Raw genomic sequence first — 25,026 nt, 5'->3', positions numbered from 1 at the left:
GATTGGAAAGTTTACTATTTAGTTAATCTCTTCATCACATCTATTAACTTCTTAACGCGGTCATTTTGGAAGAACCTGAGAGACAAATCATTGTCAAGACACTGGCTGTAATAAAATTTGACGATTTCTTACACTATTGTCGGGGGACAGTGAATATTTGTGATTTTGGAGATATATGATTTGCTGTTACATTCTCAGACAGCTTTTACAAGCCTTTCACAGTGTCTAAATTGAAGCGGAATGTTTTGGAAGATCAGTGCGCCCAGTTCATACAACTAAGAAGCAACCTGGGTATAATGTGTCTTGTCGTCAACGAGGCTCTCAGATACAAGACGTACTATAATATGAACTTTAAGACAGTCGGTACTGCGAATCGCTTTCCATGTCACGTAGTTCCAGTGCTTTATGGTAATGAACGAATAGAGATGTGAAGCGAAGTGTTGGCTTCTATGTTGTAACCTCGACATATTCTATGTTCCCATGTACCACGATAGTTGATGCAGTCGTCAAAAACACCACTTCTGTCTCCTGCATTAAATATCGATGTCACGATGTCTAGTTTTTAATCACTGCAATGTAGGGAAATATATTCAGTTCAATGTTCCCATTATTCACAAATGATCATGAGTCGATGAGAACTGAATACCCACGCACTGTCGCAAATTAGAAGTTCTTGATCTCTAATGACCCATATTATTTTTCATTCGAAATCCGAAATTCCATGTCGTCTTATCGTACAGATTCTCCTCTGGCAGCACTAGAACGGACACAACAAAGAGAAGTAAGTGTGTACGCCACGCGGTGAAATACGTGTCAGCCTGGAACAGAACTAGGTTACATGGTGTAGAGCTTTTAACCGTAATCGTTGAGAAGTGGGCCTCTAATACTCGTCCAGTCATCCTGATTTGAACTTTCCACAGCTTTTCACAACAGCGTGAGGAAAATTTTGAAAGAGCTCTTTCACCAAAGACAAAACTATTACTAGTGTCCCATCTGAGTTTTGTAAACCATAATTTCGTCGTAGCAGAGAATACGACACATGTCTCAAGCCGTATTATTGCTCCACAGGGAATGAGAAAGTGTAATTTTGTCGTCGGTGTGGGCAGCAAACTAGGAAAGGTGACGTTTCGATTTCTTTTATTTTGTTATCTCACCGCTATATTTGGTTAAATTACGGCAGAGAAGTCTGTGGATTGTGAAAATTGCTGGTGGAAACCCTCTGGTCCACCAGCTTCTGTAAGTGTCGTATATAAACTTGTAATGAAAAAGGAAAACCTGCAAAACCTGCAAATGTTCTTATCCTACTGAAAGCCTTCGGTCACTGTTTAAATACAGTTACATTGGAATGAATGGATTAAAACACTTCAAGTAATCGCAAAATTTTGTACATGGCTGCACGTTCAGAGACCGTGAATAGTTGTAAATGAAAGAAATCAGCCCTCGGTCACTATTTTTAACGAATTAACCGGGTTGAGACACTGCTAGGAGTGTCTTCCTCAGAATTTAAATCAAAGAATGGTCTATAACATGGTCACAGAATTATGGCTGAAAACGTATGATACAGAGTATAAGTACAGAATCATCGTGAAATATTGGCACTACTTATATGTCATTTATAAAATAATAAATATGCCAAAAGGGCATTAGTCACAGAGAAACTTAAGACAAAAAATTGTGATGACAAGCCACTAAGCACTGCTCGTTACTTGCGTGGTTACAGGTTGCAAACGGACTGAGGTGCTCGCGTTGAAAAATGCGGCCAGGAGAACATGGCACTCCAACGAGCGCGCCATCTAGTAGCCGTAGAGACAATTAGGCTACTTCACATTGAAAAATAGGCAGAAATGAATATAAATGACCAATATTTGGTACATAATGGAAAGCAATGTTTGTTTGATAGTAGCATACAACATAACATTTTGTCTACATCAAAGCTTCTAACAGTAAAATAAAACATGAAACCTTCTTTTGAAAATGTAGATAGGACTGAATAACAACGCGGAGAAAGCGATATTGACGTGAAATACAGCAAAGAAACATTTGATAATTAAAAAACATAGGACTACCTTAGAAGGAAAAGAACATTTCGGCAACCTGCACAAGGAGACCCAAAGTCAGATATCGAGTAACGACTTTATACCGTTGAAAAAAATTTTGTTACATAGCTGTAGGTGTTCGTTAAGGAGGCTATCCTTTCGAGCAAAATGTTTGAAAATCTCTAATTCTCCTAGAATATCTAGTCTACGCCCTTTCTTCTCGGTGTGCAAACTGTTGCTATCGCAGATGGCTTTAGGTGAATGACCTGTAATTAGTAGATGGTCGGCAAAGGACGAATTTTGGGAGCTAAGGCCATTTCTTCTTAGCAAGTATTCTTTATATCTGGTAGTGAAGGCGCGTCCAGTTTGCCCTGTATAGTAAGAGGAGCAAGTATCGCAGACAATTTTATAGACACCAGAATGGAATGCAAATTATGAATAAAGTTTTTTTTTAAATTGTTATTAGTAGAAAAAGCAACTTTGCAAACGTATTTCTTTGGAAGAATGCGTTGGATCTGATAAGAGATAGGCCCACAAAAGGAATAGAGAAGTATTTTTTGAGGTAGACTCGTTAACAGCAGAATATTTCAATATATTTCGTAAAGTAATATATACCGACCAGATCGTTCCTGCATCTTCTACTCATCCACAAACGCATAAAAAAGCCTTCTTTCATTCTGCTGTTCGCCGAGCCATTTCCATCTCACTTTGTAAAGAAAAGTTCAACGACGAAATCAATTTACTTAAAACAATAGCAGTTGACAACGAGTATAAACTTTACTTAGTAGATGACGTCCTTAAAAAGAAAACTGCCAGAAGAATTACTACGCTAGGCACTTCTGTTAACGAGTCTAACTCAAAAAAATACCTCTCTATTGCTTTTGTGGGGCCTATCTCTTATCAGATCCAACGCATTCTTCCAAAGAAATACGATTGCAAAGTTGCTTTTTCTACTAACAATTTAAAAAAAAACTTTATTCATAATTTGCATTCTGTTCGTTCCCCTTTAGAAAATTCTGGCGTCTATAAAATTGTCTGCGATACTTGCTCCTCTTACTATATAGGACAAACTGGACGTGCCTTCACTACCAGATATAAAGAACACTTGCTAAGAAAAAAATGGCACTAGTCCCCAAAATTCTCCCTTGGCGACCATCTTCTGATTACAGGTCATTCACCTAAAGACGTCTGCGATAGCAACATTTTGCACACCGAAAAGAAAGGGCGTAGACAAGATATTCTAGAAGAATTAGAGATTTTCAAACATTTTGCTCGAAAGGATAGCCTCATCCTTAACGAACACCTACAGCTACGTAACAAAAATTTTTCAACGGTATAAAGCCGTTACTCGATATGTGACTTTGGGGTCTTCTTGTGCAGGTTGCCGAAATGTTCTTTTCCTTCTAAGGTAGTCCTATGTTTTCTATTTATCAAATGTTTCTTGGCTGTATTTCACATCAATATCGCTTTCTACTAGTTGTTATTCAGCCCTATCTACATTTTCATAAGAAGGTTTCATGTTTTATTTTACTGTTATAAGCTTTGATGTAGACAAAATGTTATGTTGTATGCTACTATCAAACAAACATTGCTTTCCATTATGTATCAAATACTGTTCATTTACATTCATTTCTGCCTATTTTTCAATGTGAAGTAGCCTAATTGTATCTACGGCTACTAGATGGCGCGCTCGTTGGAGTGCCATGTTCTCCTGGCCGCATTTGTCAACGCGGACACCTCAGTCCGTTTGCAACCTGTAACCACGCAAGTAATGAGCACCCCTTAGTGGCTCGCCATCACAATTTTTTATCTTAAATTTCTGTGTTGCTAATGCCATTTCGGCATATTTATTATTTTATAAATGATCTATAAGTACTGCCAATCTTTCACGATGATTCTTTACTTATACTCTGTATCATACGTTTTTAGTCATAATTCTGTGACTAAGTTATAGACCGTTCTTTGATTTAAATTCTGAGGAAGACACTCCTAGCAGTGTCGAAACCCGGTTAATTCGTTATAAAAAGTGAAAGAGGGCTGTTTTCTTTCGTTTATAACTTCAAGTAATAGCCTATAGCTTAACACTTAGATCACTAGCTGCCGAGGTAGACGTGAAAAAATACCAGAATGAATCCGCAACTACCTTGTAAACCATCCATTCTGAGAGCGACTTTTATACTGGTCTCAGACCGTAACAACACACATTAAAAACAGAAAACACAGTGTTAACAAGATTCACAGATAGATGGCATAAATGATGTCCTATTTTAGGTTAAGTTGCATTATTGCGACATTGAAGGCATCCAACTACGAGAATAAAAGTAACACTAGATCTAGCATGAGCGAATACTCAGCATGGGTGGACCGTGAGAATTGTTAATAACATCAAAGACAGATAATGAAATAAACAGGTAGTGATTTTCTGGTATGTGTATATCATTCAAACAAACTGTACAGTCACATTAATGTGACCACCACCTGTGTTCGACGTCAACCTGCAATAACTACTCACACGGCAGATGGCAGTACTAGCAGTAGAGGGCAAATAAAGAGTGTTACAAGGACGCGGGAAACAGTGCAGCCGTTGTCGTAAGACGGAAACAGAGGGACTTGCCTGACGTCCAAATGGGCTTGGTAACTGGCTTTCGGGTCATGGGTGGGAGCATTTCAGAAACGGTTAACTTTGTAAACTGTTCGCGTGCAGCTGTGGTTAAAGTATACCGTACATGGCAAAATGACGCTATCCAAAATTGGCGCAGAGGCAGGGCTGTGGTGCCACCACGGACCCTAAATGACAGGGATGATAGACGACTGCGCGGATGCTTACGGGCGATTATATGTGCAGCTGTTGAGCAACTGACTGTCCAGATGAACCAAAGGGCTAACAACAGTATCTACTCAATGACCGTTGATGATTGCTGTTCATCGGCGACGAAGGCTGTAATGTGCAGTCCAATACAGCAGGTGGACGTCCGCTGGGTGGCGACAAAAGAAAAAAAAAAGTGTGTGAAATCCTATGGGAGTTAACTGCTAAGGTCATCAGTCCCTACGCTTACACACTACTTAACATAATGTATCCTAAGGACAAACACATACACCCATGCCCGAGGGAGGACTCGAACCTCCGCCGGGACCAGCCGCACAGTCCATGACTGCAGCGCCTTATACCGGGGTGGCGACAGGTGGCCTTTTCAGATGAGGCACGTCTTATGCTCCATCGCACAGATGGCCGCTGAGCTGGTGGCCGAGCGGTTCTGGCGCTACAGTCCGGAACCGCGCGACCGCTACGGTCGCAGGTTCGAATCCTGCCTCGGGCATGGATGTGTGTGTTGTCCTTAGGTTAGTTAGGTTTAAGTAGTTCTAAGTTCTAGGGGACTTATGACCTCAGCAGTTGAGTCCCATAGTGCTCAGAGCCATTTGAACCAATGGCCGCTGGCGCGTACGGCTTGAAACATCTGAAAGCAAACACCCGGCAACTAGAGGCAATCCCTCGGCGATTTCATCATTCTGAAAGGCACACCGATCAAAACAAGTATCCTTGGAGACCACGTCCACCCCTGCATGCAGTTTGGTTTTTCTCGGTACGATGGCATCTACCAATAGAACAATGCAACCTGTCACAGATTTCGCAGTGTAAGTGCGTGGTTCTAAGACCACCAGGTTGAGTTTACCTTACCATACTGCCCTGACTGCCAAAGTCCCCGGTTTTAAATCCAGTCGTGAGTACGTGGGACCATAGATCCTCAACCGAGAAAAGTAGCGCACCTAGCCTGAGCAATGGAGTCGGCATGTCGGTACGACCAGAACTTCATCGTTTCTTTCTGCACATCTCCCGCTGCAAGAAGAGGGTGCTGGGGCTTTTCAAAGGTGGTCATATTTACGTGACTGGACAGTTTATTACACTGCAGTTGTAATTTTCATCTTTCATTCTGCAACAGAATGTAGACCGAAGTTAACTTTCATAGTTGACGGATAGTGTATGCTGTCCCAGAGATTGGACGAATGTGCGTCTGTGATTCTCTGCAGAGCGGAAAATTTAATTCTAGAATCAGATTAAGCAAGGTATTTTTCGTCGTATTTGTTCTTGCAGAACTGGTTACAAGAGTGTTTCTGTGATTATAGGGAAACCACAGGAAATCTAAATTTAAAACAAGATCGGGATGTGAGAATTACCCTTACAGTATTTGCAGTTAGCGAAAAGTACACAGAGCCGGTCGATAAGTTTGTGAGTAAGTATGTTGAGCTCGTCGAACTCATTGCATTTTGTACTCCTTTTGTTAACGTGTCAAATGAAGCGCCACGGCGCAGCGGCAAAAATCGTCGGAGAGCTCTGTAGGCCTTAGAAAGACGAGGGACAGGCCCAGGCAGCTCGTGGCAGGCGGAGCATCGGTTACTGAATTACAGAATTTCATTGTATCCGTTAAACGCGCGCTCTCCAGTAGTGATTCAATTAATGGTGCCTAATGTGGCGTGAGGTCATTTTACTCGCAACTGTAGACAGATCCGCAGATGCCGAAATTAATTTTGTTATGCAGCAGGTACGCGCTGTTTCAACAAAACCTCGTTTCCTGTCGATAACGGATTGCTGTAACTTGGAAATTTCCTTCTGAGTGAATCTGAGAGATAAAATTTGACACTAACCAAATCACGTGTCTCTTTCATTCATTCTTAAAGAAAAATCAGAGTATTTACATTGAAAACGGGAAGTGTATAGGTTTGGCACAGCAAAGGTAGAACCTTACATAATCACATTGCTCTATGTAGGACGTTCTGAATACGGTTGTTCGTCGGTAGTAACAAATGAGGAGATATTATTTTCATTTTAACGTGTCGTTAAGATCTTCTGATAAGTCTTTGGGAAAAAGGACACCTAGTCGAGAAAAAAAAATCTTATAACACGGATAGAATTATGACTACACCGAAGCCTTAACAGGGCACATCCAAGAACACTCCAAGACATTTCTCTACAAAACTTCGGTGGAAATGGACGAAAGCTCAAGAGCATGTTGCCAGAGATCTGCCAGTGGTACACAGAGAGCTGGGCGTCATACGGTGCTAGGTCAGCATGACTATTGCGGCAAACGGGGCTGGTGCTGCACCACGAGATTGTTGAAGAAACGAGTAAAGACACCTGAGTATCAATCAGTGAACATTTATAGTGCATCGTGGTAGTAATCTTCATTACAACATTGCCCAGGGACAACAGCTGCATGACTTCACACGCATAGGAAAACTGCAAGATGGACGAAGTGCAGCGACTGTAGCTCAGGAGTTTGGTACTGCCAGAAGAAAAGGAGATCGTCAACTACGGTCAGTATATCGCAGGAGCTGAACGTAACATTGTGCAACAAGCAAGAAGGGGGACCCACGTCACATATTGGGGCACAGTTGCTACCATACTTCACAGAGCTGCAAGGCAAACAATCTCACGCTCCACAGTGGCACAGCGACTGCGTGGGGGATGGTCTCTCTGCCAGATGACCAGTCTGTTGTGTTCCGTTGACACCCACACATCGGCGGCATCGTTTACGTGCTGCCAAGAGCAAACGAGAAATGGGGTGGCGAGCTCTTCTCGGATGATAGCAGATTCGGTCTGTCTGGTGATTCTGGACGTACCGTATGGCAACATGAATGCATCAAGAGACATTGTCGAATATGATCGTTTTGCTGGTCCAAGTGGTATGGTGTGGGAAATCACAACGTTGCATGAGCGTACTGACTTCCATATTTTGAAACGCGTTGCACTAACCGGTCAACGTTATTGCGGCACTGTACTCCTTCCTATGTGCGTCTTTTCAGGGGAACATTCGTCCCTGACTTCATTTTTATGGATGCCAATGCGCTACAGCACTGAGCAGTGTAGATGGAGGAGCTCTTGGAGGGAGAGAACATTCGGTGAATGGACTCTCCTGTCCGTTCCTCCGACTTGGATCCCATCGAGCTCGTGTGGGATGCATTGGGGAGACGTATTGCAGCACGTCTACATTCACCAACGTGCATGCAGCAGTTGTCAACCGCCCTAGTGGCTGTATGGTACGCCACTAGAATTCCTTACTAACCTTATGGCGAGCATGGGAGCACGTTGCAGGGCATGCATTTCCGTCCGTGGTGATCACACAATATTAAGAACGATGTTCTGCATTTTGTAATGTCCAGGGGACTTTTGTACATCACGGTTACTTTAGTGTAGTTGTTGTCTTTGAGTAAATGCGTACTTCTTATCGTTATGTGCTGTACTACACTGTAGCACTTCCTTGTACATTGTTACTTGGCAGTGGAACATCATGTGAGAGTTACTTTTGTTCAAATGATTCAAATGGCTCTGAGCACTATGGGACTTAACATCTGAGGTAATCAGTCCCCTAGAACTTAGAACTACTTAAACCTAACTAACCTAAGGACATCACACACATCCATGCCCGGGGCAGGATTCGAACCTGCGACCGTAGCGGTTACTTTTGTCCTTACGTTTTTCACGCAAGAGTATATGGAGCAAGAGAAGGGGAACTTCAAATGATCTCAAGGAAACGAGGAATGGCAAATACTCTTGAAAAACATAACAGAAACTTGAATCCTCAAAGAGGGCAACGAAACATCCATTAATATTGTAAGTCGACAAGATACTCATATAAAAGAGCTGTAATAAGGAATGCTATTTACAGATTGAAAAAAGCGTCTAGTATTACATGTAGCAAGGAATAAGACTCCTAAAACTGCGTAGCAAACAGAAAAGAAATGCCGTGCTATCTACAGCAAGTAAACAGTCATCTCACCAAAGACATTTTAGAGTCACATTGTTAAAATAAAAAGGAAAAAATTGATTTGAGGTGACATGACAGCTGCACTGATCGTATGTATGGATCTCACATAATTTTAGACGGCAAATCAAGCTGTCATAAAGCCGGGAAAAAAGTGTTTGAGTCAGTCTCCACGAAACTGATGTCACACATCATGAAAGAGAACTAAAGCACTGTAAAGTCGCTACCATACTCTAAATCTATGTCAACACTTTATACAATGTCGTAAATTCAATTAAAATTATGTTTCTTTACCTTTATTTGTTGTTGTTGTTATTGTTGTTTTGGTGTTCAGTCGGACGACTGGGTTGATTCACTCCGTGACACTAGTGTATCCTGCGCTAGTCACTCCTCGCTCCATCGCTGCATAGCCATTGTGGTCTATATCCAGTTGCAGCTTCTTACTGAAGTGAATTCACGACCTCTGTCTAAAATTTTAATCCGCAGAAGTACCTTTATAAGGAAATAATTTAGTAAGACAAAATTGGGACCTTCGTTAGCTCAATTACGTCTTACCAGGCATTCTATCTTCAATTCGCTAGGGCTAGTATGTTACACTGCTAAAAGTCATAAACTCTTGTGTTATAAGATTACCTATCAAGCGCCATTATTAGTGGTAGAATCAGCATTATGAAAACGTAATGTCACAATAGTTCCAATGAACAAACTCGTTTATTCCTCATGTGAATGGAATCAAGAAAGTCGAATCCTTCATAACATTCGCGTGTGTTCCATAACTATCTGTTGTCTTTGTCACTGTTGTGTAATGATGAGATACAATGTAGGTACCTGAAGTGGTATACACTAGAGCCACGAAAAACTGGAGGATGTGAAATCATTCAATACATTTAGGCAATATCACATGTAATTGCCAAAGATTCGGCAGCAGTCAAATATAGTTAGACTAAAATACAACGTGAGCGCTAGGTATGAAATGGTACTACATGTTAAAATAACTCAGGCAGTTACTTCATTTGTTTACCTCGTGGGCACTAAAAACTACCAAAATGAAATTTGTGAATGGTATGAATGGTAGCAAAATGTGATTTTGTCTTTCCACGTACTCTTGCTGGCGGATGTCCAGTGCTGAATGTAGTGCGGACGGATGTGAGGTGAAAAATAAAAGGTCACACAACAAGAAAGTAAAGGAAAGAAATTGACTCTGATAGGCCATTCGCCGAACGATGTGGTCATATTGCTTATGATTAACTCAAATCTAGCCGGCCGGAGTGGCCGTGCGGTTCTAGGCGCTACAGTCTGGAACCGAGCGACCGCTACGGTCGCAGGTTCGAATCCTGCCTCGGGCGTGGATGTGTGTGATGTCCTTAGGTTAGTTAGGTTTAATTAGTTCTAAGTTCTAGGCGACTGATGACCTCAGAAGTTAAGTCGCTTAGTGCTCAGAGCCAGCCAAATCGAATCTACCTCCATTACAATCTGAGGTTACGCTAAACTACTTCAGGCATAGTTCCCCATAGTTCCCAGGAAAAAAAAAAAAAAAAAACACTTTTCATTCTAAAACTCAGTTAATATTTAGTTTCTGACGACACTGTTTTTAATGGATGTAGACACATCATGAGTAAAGTACAGTATTTACTCTCTCACCCACAAATAAGCGTTAGAAGATTCTAATTCCTAGTTCATCTTCCCAGTTCCTGTAACAGTGATTTAATGATTCGTCAGAGGCATCAGGATAAATCCTAAAGAGAATGCTGTAATTTTTCCGCTTAGAGAAAACCATTAAGTTTTTCTCTGAATATAGGGGCAAGGCCATAGATGACAACCGAAGAAGGAAAACGTTTTTTTTCCTTTCATCCATATACCACAACTATAAACCTGTTTGGGCCAAAGAGCTGCGTTAGTTAGTAAGTTTAATGATGCGGAACGAGTCATTGTACATTCACATCAAGAATTAATTTGTATTTATGGTTACATAATGAACACTTATAAGATTTGTTTTAACATACAGATATAAGTTAGTAAACCTTACCCACCACCTTTTACACATTAGTTATAAAAATTGTTCTACCAAATAGGAGTTGTTCAGCACAAACCTTCATCAGTTTGTTTTCAAATTTTACTTTGCTGTTTATCAGACATTTTATATCACTGGGCGAGGGATCAAAAATTTTATTTCAGCATTGTGCACCTCTTTTCGTGATAAAGACAACCTTACTGCGGAGTAATGAATATAATTTTTCTTCTAGTACGGTAATTATGTACATCAATGTGTCTTTTGAACCGCAATGGATTATTTACAACAAACTTCATGAGATCATAAATATCCTGTGAAGCAGTTGACTATAGGAGTTATAGCAGAAGACGGTGTCCATCGTTGGTGTTCGGAAAAGACGGTTTAATACGTCAGTCACGTCAACTGTGGTACAATGAGCACTGTCAGGCTAAAAGTTTTAACATTCACAACATGAGGGGTCAAATGCTAACAGAAAGACCCTAAGTGTATTTCACGTCAGCGGAACTGTCGTCAAACGACGGGAAGACTACAAGAAAAATTGAGGTGGGATGGCAGTGTAGTACTTACAAGTAGAGATGGTTACTACCCTTTGCTCCAGCTCCAAACTAACGCTTCTATTAGCAAAGGGCCATTCTGTTCTATGGTAGCCATCCGTTTGTTATCATTACAGAAAATGCTCAATAAGGTTACCACGCATTCTGGGACATAAGCCTCCGCTCGTTCTCAAAGAAACACGAATTCGTTCGAACTCACCTTGCTGCCCTTGGTTTTGGTCACATGTATTCACTACTGTAACGTGAGTACGCTGTAGATGGTTGTAGAATACGCTATGATGTTGCTCTTCCTTCCCATCTAAAAATCACTTTTGACAATTGGTGTCATAATACGGCACTATTATAGCAATTTTAACTGCTAATTACATACATACGTAACTTATTTAGAAAGAGAAAACATTAACTAAAAGTTCGTAGATGAATAATAATGAGAGTAAAAATTATACTCATCTTTGTTGTAGTTCCAAATTTCTGGCTAAGCATATTCTTTGCAGAGGTAGAGCAGATGTCCTGTGTTTCTGATTTCATAGTAAAGGTGCTTCTTCAGGGTGTCGTAACACAAAGTTATATTACACGGTTTGATATGTCATAGCAGTAGGAATTTACAACTTTGTTCCTTTCTTGTCAAAAATACGACGTTAAAAATAGTAAAATAGATTGTTTTAAATACTTATTTAACATAACCTTTAAAACTGTGAAATTTCCCACGTGTATAAGGCAACAGATATTTAGGTTTTACAAAATATACTATTATTTATAAAAAAATTATGTGTGTTTTCAGAACATAAGAATAGTTATAAGGCTTCGTGGAAAATTACGTAAATTACATTTGGAAAAAAATATTCGAAACATGTGGCTTATGTTATAAATGATATCAAGAAAAAAATCAGATCACCTTTTGCATAAGTAGGCTACATGTTATAATTTGAATCCACTTCACTACAAAACGAAACCTGTAAGATAACTAACTTTTGTAGCACAACGTTATTTCACAGGAGCACGCAAAAATATTATTATATTATGGACAATTTTTGAATAATATAAAATTTCGTAAATCCATAAAAGTACAGCGTAACTACTTGAGAAACACGAATCTCATACTTTATGGCTGAAAATCGGAATAAAAATTACTGAAAGGAAAGTGTTACAGAAAACTTCGGTTAACCCCGAATATCTTGGTTTGTTATAAATCTGAATGATTAAAACGAGATGAAAGGGAACGCCATACTATGGAGATTACTTATGCCCTATCAGTTTTTCGCTTATTTGTTCCGGGATAATCTTCTACGCTTCGCAACACTAATTGTTGCATATTATGTAACGCGTGAACTATGCATGGTCTATCGCGAAAGGCTTGGGATACCTTAAAAAATTCCTTTGGAACTACACTATACCGAGAATTCCGAACAGTATGTTATGATCAACCGCAAAATGAAAGACACGTTCCAGATACATATTTCTGTTAGTGGAGTTTTGGTTTACACCCAAAAGCTGGTGCTGGAGGTATCCTAAAAAGTAATGATGTGTTTTGTGATATCTGTCAATAGTAATGATGTTTCTCTTCATGGACTTACAAACTCCCGGAAGTCACGAAGGCAGCTCATGCTGAGATGAAAGTTAATGTGAATGAGAACTGGACGGCCGTCACGCTGCCCGCAATGACTGCGCCGGAGGCGGCAAAGCGTGGGCTTCCCACCACCTACGTGGAGCCTGAGGTCAGCTCGGTTGCAATTGACCGCATAAGCCGTATCCATGTTACTGAAGAACCTTAGCTTGTCTATTTGTCCTTGCCTATAGTCCTCACCAATATTTACGTATACCATATTTGTGAAACATGCTTTCGGCTGTATATGAACTTCTACAGGAACACGACCGATTTTGTAATGTCAGATGGCGTTCAGGTGTACATCTACAAGGCAGGAAATCTACAAACGGCATTATGATCATAAGGTTGATTGTACGTTTCCTTTCTTGTAGATATACACCTGAACATGTGATCTGACATGGCGAAACCGGTCGTGTTCCTGTAAAAGTGCTTATACAGCTGAAAGTGGTTTATTGCAGAAACATGAATTACTTCAAATGCGGTTGCTCTTAACAAAAAACTATTTGTAATTCATGTATGCCACTGCAAAACAGTGTTGTAATAACAGTACAGAAGAGCATGCATGTAAGACATGTCATGTTGGCTGCTTGGAGGGTTAGTGTGCAGTAAGTGTTCTTCCGTGTACTGTACGTTGATGGAACTAGTAAGATACACAAAGAAGGGACTAATAATTTACCAGAGCCAAAGTAAATTAGTGTCCTGATTATCGTCTGAAAAGGACGTCTTAATACTTTAATGCTCCACTGCCACTAAACAGAATATTTTTCATAGCACGCATGTTATAATATGGAATAACTCCAATAATGCCATTTACCTTCAGAAAATGTGATCGGTCTGCCGTATGATGCAGATAGTAAGACCGTATCATGTTGCCTGAAGTCTGACTCCACGTTCAGAAAATGTGATCACTAGATACTGCTGTTCACTCTCAAAAATGCTCAGCGTCATGATTTCCCCTTTATGACGTCACAATAATCGCTACACTCAAAATACACATTCGCATTCATGTCCTATGTAAGGATGGTTTTAGTCAAGCACCTTCAAACGACCAGTTCCACAAAACGTTCCACTACTTGTCACTACGTAAAAAACTTTTCTTCAGTGTCATTTTGCCGTTGCCGTTCAGCCATTCACTGCACTACATACATACTTTTCATTAATTACGCTATCTCAGTTGGAGAAGAGTAGCAGATAAATCCGGCCGTCGCTTAGCCAAAGGAATCATCATAACCTTTCTCTGCAATGAGTTAACGAAACCACGGAATATTTAACTTACGGATATCTGGTGGTAATTTGAATGTTATTCAACCTGAATACGGGTCCACTACTACGATGTCCAAAACTCTCTACCACTGTTCCACAGATCAAAGAGAAAGCCGTCTGTACACACTAGCTCACGCCAGGCAGTTTTGTCACGTAATCTATGGCTTCTGGTCAGTAATACGGCCATGAAAACAGACACCTCACTTTTCTACCTCTACAACAGTTTTACGTCTACATTTGTACTCCGGCAGCCAGTTTCCGGCTATGGCAGGGAGTACGTAGTGTCCCACAGTCATTTTGTACCCTTCCGGCAAAATTCGTGGGTGTTACGTAGGGAGAAAGATCTTCGTTGTGAGCATTACAGGAAACGTTTGTTGGAAATAATGCTGGAATGCGGAGTCACGGAATTTCTTGTACTGTGTTCCATGATAGTTTGTTAAGCTGTTTAGTGAGGCTTTCACTCTGTCTTCATAGATCTGTAGTGAACAGAGCACTTATTTTTTAAATGTTCTCTGTCTCTTCCGTTTATTAAGCTTGGATAAGCTCCCCAGTCGTGATAAATGGACAGTACCCAAGAACCAGTCGATCGGTGTGTTTGCCAGTGACGTCCTTCATAGACGACCTGTACATCAGAATTTTTCCTATAGCTCGCCGTGCCCACAACTTGAATTCTGGGATTGTTCCACCTGTAACTACTCCGATCATGTATTCCTTTATCTAGGACCACCGTAGCTAACTCCACAGACTGATCACCAATAGTGTAAATAACTACCATCAAATATTTTCTTCCATTTTCACGAATCTTTTTACATTTATTCATGTTCTGGTCAGCAGCCTGTATTTGTACCAGACACTGATCATCAAACAGATTTCTCTGCATTTTATGAAATAATATCAGCCACTTCACCTTATTACATGCACCTGCTTCCTCACCAAACAACCTTAGATCACCAAAGACGATATTTCCCATGTATTTTGTGCACAGTCGTCCATCCAACTTCTCTCAGAATAGCTTCATGAAACCTACGATTTATGGACGTACTACAAACATCGGTTACTTCCCTCAAATCACAGTAAGATGAGATGAGCGGATTTAACAGCAAGATGGCAACAGAAATCGCTAGCAACACTCTTAATTTCTTTTTCTTTTTCCTGGTGTTATACCGTATCTTCACGGGGTCGGCATGTTGATCTGCATTTCACGATGTCAGTATCAGAGGTTGGCTGATGCCTTCCCTCTCGCCAGACCTTTCCTCCCGGGATAGAATTTTTTTCACCCCATCTGTCTACGTCTAGCGTTATCCCGCGTGAAAGTATGGGAGCGTTTTCGAAATGTTTGCGAATCGTGTAGCTTCGGAGGGACGTGAGTACCAGCCCAGTATTCACGTAGTCGGATGAGGAAAACCGCCTGAAAACCACAACACACTACAGTCCATACTTATCGAGCGTAAGTGGACCCGTGGGTACTGCTGGATTTGGTGTTTGTAATTATGCTGCGACGTCTCACTGTCATTTCCATGAATTTTTTGTTTATTTGGCCCTAAAACATAACATTTGTATCGTGTCGTAAGTTATGAAACTGGGCTGACATAGGAAGAGATACGTGATTCACGAAGTACCATTCGTTGCGTAAAACGTCGAGGCAGCAACTCGAATTGGTTCTGTTGTCCCTGAATGCGTCTTTCATTGCTGCAGTTTGTATTCACCCAAGATCTGGCATCTTATAATACATCGTCGTGTGTCACATTTTGATAGAATACCCATTTAATAGCTGAAGGCCGATAACCAGTTCTAATACTGCTAGTTTTCCAAATTACTAAATAAGTACTGAAATAAATAAAACTAGAAGAATGACAAAAACAGCACGCTCTTATTGTTAACATAAATAGGTGCTTAATGATAAAAATAAGCAATAAAAATATAACGAATGCAAGTAAGTGTTACTTGTAAACTATTAAGAAATTCAAGCGTAGTCTGCTGGTTTAGTTAGTGTCTAGGAGGAATGTCATCTTCATCACTACGTAGTCACTGTGCGGCTGGTCCCGGCGGAGGTTCGAGTCCTCCTTCGGGCATGCGTGTGTGTGTTTGTCCTTAGATTAATTTAGGTTAAGTAGTGTGTGAGCTTAGGGACTGATGACCTTAGCAGTTAACTCCCATAAGATTTCACACATTGGAACATTTGAACTACGTAGTCGATTAGTATCTTTTACTAGGACCTAAACCCTACTGGCCTATTTCATCTGTTGTGAGTGGATTTCCCGCACTGGTTTATGAACTATGTGAACTACATCTACTATTACATTTAAATTAACAGCTACATTAACAACTGTTAGACATTTCGAATTAACTTCAATCTTCGAATGAAAATATTACATTTAGTGTGGTGTTCCCTTCACAATAAGCAACTTTTAGGCTACACAACAGTCGATAATGTTGACATTGCTATAGATCAGTGGTTCCCAGCCTGGGTGTATTACCCCCTAAGGGGTAAAATGAAAATTTCTGAGGCGAAAAACATAACGTCGCAATTATGTTTCTGTCGCAAAGCTAAATAATCTTTAAAGACTATTATTATTCGTAAGACTGTAATACTGATTATATAACTTACCAACTATTGCAATTTATATTAAAATAGTGGAGTTAACATGGGACTAATTTATGTACAACATGTTCGTCACATGGTCCACCTACTAAAAAAAAAAAAGGTTTGTTTTTTTGTATTATGCATGATATATACAGAAATATCGTACTAAAATGCGTTTTCAGAGCTGTTTGTAGCTCCCGGAATAGACAGGAAATTGCTTCATTATGCACTTCACGACAGTAAAAGAACTAATTGACAGTACAAGAGTAACTGCACTGAAGTGTCAAAGTTATGGAATAGCGAAATGCACATATACAGATGGCGATAGCATCGGGTACCTAAAGTATAAAAGGGCAGTGCATTGGCGGAGCTATCATTTGTACTCAGGTGATTCATCTGGAAAGGTTTCCGACGTGATTAAGACCGCACGTCGGGATTAACAGACTTTGAACGTGGAATGGTAGTTAGTGCTAGACGCATGGGTCATTCCATTTCGGAAATCGTAAGGGAATTCAATATTCTCAGATCCACCATGTTAAGAGTTTGCTGAGAACACCAAGTTTCAGGCATTACCCCTCACCACGGCCTACGCGATGTCCGACGACCTTCACTTCACAACCGAGAGTAGAGCCGTTTGCGTAGTTTTCAGTGCTAACCGATACGCAACACTGCATGAAATAACCGGAGAAATCAATTTGGGACGTACAACGTACGGATCCGTTACGACAGTACGGGGAAATTTGGCGTTAGTGGGCTATGGGAGCTGACGATCGAAGATAGTGCATTTGCTAACAGCTCGACATCGCCTGCAGCGCCTCTCCCCGCCTCGTGACCATAACGGAAACCCGTGGCCTGGTCAGATGAGCCCTGATTTCAGTCTGTAAGAGCTCTTGGTAAGGTTAGTGTGAGGCGCAGATCCCAAATTGTCCACAAGGCACTATGCAAGGTGGTGGTGGCTCCATAATGGTGTGGGTTGTGTTTACATGAGTGGACTGGTTCCTCTGGTCCAACTGAACTCACCATTGACTGGAAAAGGTTATGTTCGGCTAGTTAGAGCCCATTTGCAGCCATTTATGAACTTCATGTTTCCAAAAACCATGGAACTTTGATAGATGACAATACATCATGTCACCGAGCCACATATGTTCGTGATTGTTTTGAAGAACGTACTGGACAATTTGAGCGAATGAGTTGGCCACCCAGATCGCCCGACATGAGTCCTATCGAACGATTATGGGACGTGATCGTGACGTCAGTTCGTGCACTGAATCCTGCACCGGCAACACTTTCGCAATAATGGACGGTTATATAGACAATATGGCTCAATATTTGTGCAAGGGACTTCCAGCTTACTGGCTCCATACCACCTCGAACTGCCGCACTAAGGCAAAATAACGTCCAACACGTTATGAGTTATGCCATGAATTCTGTCACCTCAATGCATGTAATGGCTACTACAGTGCAGTGGCACCTACACAGTACTATTTTTACTATTATTATTGTTGTTATTATTAGTGGCAATGGTCAGACATAAAGCATTCGCAGCTTCAAGACTTCCAATTTACGTCAGTTCAGAAATAAGGAGTCCTGCAATCAAGTGATATACAAACGACTAATGTAGTGCATAAATTCTAATTTGGTTGATTTTAAATGGGTATGCGGGGTGTAGGTGAAGCAAACGTCTGTAAGGAGAGGAGTGGTGCAGAGGACGGACGATTTGTAACAAGTGTCTAACCTCAATTTGGATAGTTAACTTCCTGTTGCGAAAAGGAGTTGTTCCGAGGCACTGAGAACTGCTTCGTCGTCATATAAAAAACACTGTTAGGAATAAGCAGTTCCAGTTCTTCCATTGATCTATAGTTCATGGTTAAAAATACCGTTTATCTTTCATTATTTTAAAAACGGAAGTGTTCAAAGAAATCGGATTTTTATTCTTAAGTTTATTTAGGCCTTATACTGATGGTGGTGGAGTGGGGGGGGAGGGGGCGGAGGTGGGGGAGAGGAGGGAGTGTAGCTTGGTTCTGATTGAACTCGAGGGTAATGGTCTCAAAAAGGTAGGGAACCACTGCTGTAGATAGCATGGCAGCTAAGGGCGCTCTCGATGGTTGTAACAATAGACGTAGCGTTGCGTGCCTACGGAGTATCGCCTCAGTTGTGCGACTGAATTCGTGATTTCCTGTCAGAGAGGTCACAGTTCGTAGTAATGGACGGACAGTCATCGAGTAAAACAGAAGTAATGTCCGGCGCTCCCCAAGGAAGTGTTATAGGCCCTCTGTTGTTCCTGACCTATATTAACGACATAGGAGACAATCTGAGTAGCCGTCTTAGATTATTTGCAGATGATGCTGTCATTTACTGTATTGTAAAGTCATCAGATGATCAAAACGACTTGCAAAATGATTTAGATAAGATATCTGTATGGCGCGAAAAGTGGTAATTGACCCTGAATAAAGAAAAGTGTGAAGTTATTCACATGAGTACTAAAAGAAATCAGCTAAATTTCGATTGCACGGTAAGTCACAGAGATCTGAAGGCTGTAAATTCAGCTAAATACTTAGGGATTACAATTACAAATAACATAAATTGGAACGATCACATAGATAATATTGTGGATAGAACAACCCAAAGACTGCGATTCATTGGCAAAACACTTAGAAGGTGCAACAGGTCTCTTAAAGACACTGCCTACACCACGCTTGTCCGCCCTATTCTGGAGTATTGCTGTGCGGTGTGGGATCCGCATCGGGTGGGACTGACGGATGACATCGAAAAAGTACAAAGGAGGACAGCTCTGAAGTAGGGGACCTAGTGTCACAGCCATGATACCTGAATTGGAGTGGCAATCATTAAAACAAAGGCGTTTTTCGCTGTGACGGGATTTTCTCATGAAATTTCAATCACCAGTTTTCTCCTCCGATTGCGAAAACGTTCTGTTGGCACCCACCTACATAGGGAGAAATGATCATTACGATAAAATAAGGGAAATCAGGGCTCGCACAGAAAAATTTAAGAGCTCGTTTTTTCCGCGTGCAGTTCGAGAGTGGAACGGTAGAGAGACAGCTTGAAGGTGTTTCATTGAACCCTCTGCCTGGCACTTTATTGTGAATAGCACAGTAACCACGTAGATGTAGATGTAGATGGCACACAGGGGTTGAAAGAAGGTGCCAGAGAGGTAGCACGAGCACTGTTGCAGAAGACAATGTGCTATGTACAAGCAGACTTGCTTCATCACTAGGTAGTTCACATGCACTGTCGTTTCCAGACGTGCTGAATCTTTCAAGTTCAGACCCGACGGTCGGGCCTTGTGACTGACCAACACGTTGCACGAAGAAAAATTCAGAATGAAAGTATCCAGAGATGGAAAACACAGCGCTAATGGCATGCTGCTAAGAAAAATGGTTCAAATGGCTCTAAGCACTATGGGACTTAACATCTGTGGTCATCAGTCCCCTAGAACTTAGAACTACTTAAACCTAACTAACCTAAGGACATCACACACATCCATGCCCGAGGCAGGATTCGAACCTGCGACTGTAGCAGTCGCGGCATGCCGCTAAGAACCGGTCGCTAGCTAACCCAACTAGAAAAGAGTCTAGAATGCTGTCGGTTCTACATCCTTTCGACATCGGACAGTAAAATATAAGATGGTTATGGAGTTCCACAGTTGCTCTGTCTTCTTTTTTTCAGTAGTTTGGATGTAGAAGGTGTGGGAAAGAGCCGTGTACACACAGAAAGTGAATCATGTCCTGAGTGGGAGATACGCAATTCACTCTTTTCTATGTTATTGATGTATAAGGAGACTTGGTAGGCTTGACGATTCCTAGCATCTATTTCGCAGACCTGGTATCCAGCTTACAACTGCATTTTGTCTCAAATTCTACTGTCAATGATTCTCATAATTTTTGTAGGTCATGCAGAGGGCAAATATTTGACAGTTGCATCCACAGCATACACCATAGGATTACCAGCAGTGACTCGACTGGGGTGGCACGGAAAGCCACAGGTAGTCTTGTAGAAACATCCATTTGTGCACGCTCACGGCAGCTGACAGCAAAATTCATAATCACCTGCAACGGCAGTTTGAATGCACAGGTTCCCGGTCTGCTCATTGGTTGGTCCATGGGTACATAACGGAAATTTGATATTTCATCAAACTCTTAATGAAGCTAAGGTACAGAAACTCCTGAGATTATTCGTATTTTGTAAAGAAATGAAAACCTCTGTTTACGGATAAATGTGCTCTCAGAGTTGGTTTTAAGAAAAGCACAAGGTAAAAATAATGATTCTTATATGCCTTCACGGAGCCTTAACACAGTCCTTTCCTCCACTGACTTGAAAAAAGTCTACAGCGTAGACAGACGTAAAATAATGATTCTTATGTATCTTCAAGGAACCTTAACATACTCATTTCCTCCACTGGCTTGAAAAAAGCCCATAACGTAGACAGACAGACAGACAGACAGAATTCCTGGAACTAGTAGAAGAAGGTATCTATAAAAATAGCAGGCAATTAGTTGAACAGACAAAACTTCAAAAGTTAAATTTCTAGGAGGAGTTTCTGGACCTTTCAGACGTAATACACGAGTTCAGCAGGTCGATGGAATGTCACCGATTCTCTTCAATTTGGTGTTACACGAAGTAATGAGAAAGAGAGATACAGAACTAAGAGAGAAAAACATCGAAAGAATCGCCCGTAGTAATCCGGCTGATAAATCTCGTTTTTACTGACGATATTACAACCATTCATAAAGATAAAATAGATGCAAAGATAATGACAGATATATTTAACAAAATTTCAGCTAAAATCATATTACAAATATAATATGAGAAAACGGAATACATTAAACATAACAACAGAGAAACATATATAGAAAAACAGTTCGGAAAAATCAATAGAGTTGATAAGTTCAAGTATTTCGGGGCATGGGTTCAATAAAACAGGTTAGATAACACCACAACTAAAGAAAGATTAAAGAAAACGAAATTAACATACAAACTCACCCAAAACCGACATAATATAAGATCAGTTACGTTCCAGGCAAGATTTAGATAGTACTGAACGGTGTTTATACCGAAAGCAGTAAACGGATCTGAATGTCTTACACTGTATAAAATAGATGACCAAAAAGAACTGGAAAATAAAGCCACGGGATGACTGCAAAGGACAGAAGGGATTTGAAAAGGCTTAACATCACAAAACTTACCATTGAGCACAGGCAAAATTTCAGGCAATTCTTACTGCAAAGTTTCCTACCCAACAGCATAAACCACAACCTAGGAGAGTGATATCAAACGCGGCAAGCCATCAGTCAACGCACGAAGATGTTCTGGGAAGATAAGAAGAAAAGATTGTACCACAATCTTAGTTTCTAAGGGAAACTGGCCAGATACTATAAGAAAAAATTCTTTGCATAAGAGTTTGCTATGAGACACTGTCTCCTCGTTAAAGGCCTATGCCTCGAAAATCCACCACATAATGTTTTGCATAGGAAAATGTTGTCCCTGATCACTTCACATCTGGTGTACATTAGGTCTTACATTACTGCATATGAAATTAGTGAAAATATCGAAATACTTTTTAATGTTGGAAGAAAGACGATACCTCCGTCTGATGATGACTAAATGGGTTTTACGCACGTGCACTAAGACGATAGCACTAAGTAGTACTAATAGGGCAGCACAAATGATCACTGATTTGTTTGATCCACGGCAGAGTGTGTGGAAGGTGCTCCTGGAAATGTCGTGTAGCTAGGGCCTCCCGTCGGGTAGACCGTTCGCCTGATGCAAGTCTTTAGAGTTGTCGCCACTTCGGAGACTCGCATGTCGATGGGGATGAAAGGATGATGAGAAGGACAACACAACACCCAGTCCCTGAGCGGAGAAAATCTCCGACCCAGCCGGGAATCGAACCCGGGCCGTTAGGTATGACATTCCGTCGCGCTGACCACCCAGCTACCAGGGGCGGACAGGAAGACGCTGAAAGAACTAAAGAGACACTGACTGTCCCGTGAAAGTCTAATTAGAAAGATTCTGGAATCAACATTAAGTGCTGAATCTAAAAATATAATACAGCTCTCTACGTATCACTCCAATAACAATCGCGAGGACAAGATTACACTAGTTACAGAGGGCACAGAGGTGTTTCAGTTGTCATTTTTTCCCCGCTCTTCCCGGCAATAGAACGGCAAAAAGCCCTAATAATGGCTGCAAGGGGCCTACCCCCAGCAGCCAGATATGTCATATTTCATAAACGATTCACCACAAGGACACGAGGTTCCAGGTAAATGATGGCTCAAAAGAGACGAGTACTTTTTTGTACCGTTCATACCGAAATCATATTTAAACATTGAGATGTAGAAGCACTTTCAGTTTTTTGGCGGAAGAATGTACTGTTTAAAGGTGTGTGAGGGTTCTTATGAAGACAAATACAGGTACGTAATACATGGCAATGTTGTGAAACATTTCGTAAAGTGAAAGCTGAAAACGTTTCCACACTACAGCTGCTGGAGTAAAGCTGAGAGGAAATTCAAATCGACACGTAATTTGAATACTGCTTCAGGCCACACTGTGCCATGATTTCTCCTTCCGGTCCCTCATCTCTTGTGAGGTCCTGCCAGAATTACTGCGGAAAAAAACCAATATTTTTAAAATTGTCCACTCTTGTCGAGTATAAATGGAAGGAAATTGTAGGGAAAATTTTTCTGGTGACACTATAGAAATGAGCTAGTTGTGTAAAGTTTAAAAAGAGGACGATATCCAGTAAGGTGAAAATAGGTTACATGTCCTACGTAAAATGAAAACAAATTCAAATTTGGGCATAAGTCAGAAAGATCTCAAATACAATCCCGTACACTAATTCCCATTACAAAAATTTTGGAACCAATGTTTAGTGCTTTCTATGTACCCCAGATGTCACGGCGATGACATGCTTAGAATCTTTCTACAAAATCATCCGTTTTATGAATTTTGATATGTTTTCGGTGTTTCCACATTCAGTGCTTCAGGTTCCACTTCCGTCTGGAGTAGTTTTTAAATATTTTCTCAGTGGTCAGCACTTTGCAAGCAAGTATATCACATCATACATTCAAATCACAACTTTTTCACTTAACAATTTTAAGTCATAAGGATAGTATTTTCGCAATTTTTAAGTACTAGACTAGTGTCTCAGTTACACCCTCCCTCCCAAAATCTTACGAATTCGAATCCTGGTAATGTCGAATTCATCATTAGTTTCACCTTATAAGTTAGTAGGTCGATGGTGGCATCCAAGTCAAAGTTTCTTGTTTTGTAAATAAGAACAAAGAAATTGTGCATAACTGTTTAAGAAATTACGAAGAATGGAAACTATACGCACAAAGCAATGACAAGCAGCTTCTTTTTCATCAATAAAAGTATTTTTCTTCTCACCGTTGGTATTATTTACTTCAAGAAAAGTGAAACTTTCAGTCGTGCCTCTAGACATTCATCTTTGACACCGTTTTTGTTGGCTACTTCAAAATATTTTACCTGAAATCGTTGCTCTTAGTTTCGTCGACAGTCTCTTTGCAGCTCACAACCTTGTCTGCGTTTCTTCGTCCAGTACCCATCACACCAAGGTGAAAACACTTCTGTCTCTTTGTCTTCCGCTCTCACTCTCAAAACAACCACAAACAGTAATACCTGTTCTGATACTATACGTTACTAGCTGTGGGAATGGAGAAGCTGGAGAAAACGTATACACTCGTGCAATACTAAAATAGTAACACAATGAAGGTGGCATACAAAAATCATCAAACTGGCAAGAATACGTTTGGAAACGCAAATGATTAGCATTTCAATGCAACCGTATATAAAAGGTAGGAGTAATGCTATTTACATTCTCTTTATAAGGAAAGATTACGCACGTGGTTTCTCATTGAGCAATCGCTATCAAATGTTGTTTCTTTGGGAGAAAATCGTGTTATGCCACGTGTAAGGAGGAGAAACCTCTACGTAATGCTATGCAGAACCTCAACTGACCCAAAAGTTCTCTCGTGGGGACCTCCTGGTCTGCAGTGCAGGTTCGTACAGGCACGTCACCTAACTTCAGTCAGAAAATGGTATTGTATACAGCCAAGACAAGTATCCTCTTGCACGTCTGGAGCATTACAGACAGTTATCACGGCTACCGTTTCAGCGGTTTCCCTGGATGCAGCAGCAGAGTGAGGTGCGCTGACTGTAACAAAGATAACAAAG

The sequence above is a fragment of the Schistocerca nitens genome, chromosome 3 (assembly GCF_023898315.1).
Source record: "Schistocerca nitens isolate TAMUIC-IGC-003100 chromosome 3, iqSchNite1.1, whole genome shotgun sequence".
Lineage (NCBI taxonomy): Eukaryota > Metazoa > Arthropoda > Insecta > Orthoptera > Acrididae > Schistocerca > Schistocerca nitens.
Note: the sequence above shows the minus strand (reverse complement) of the source record.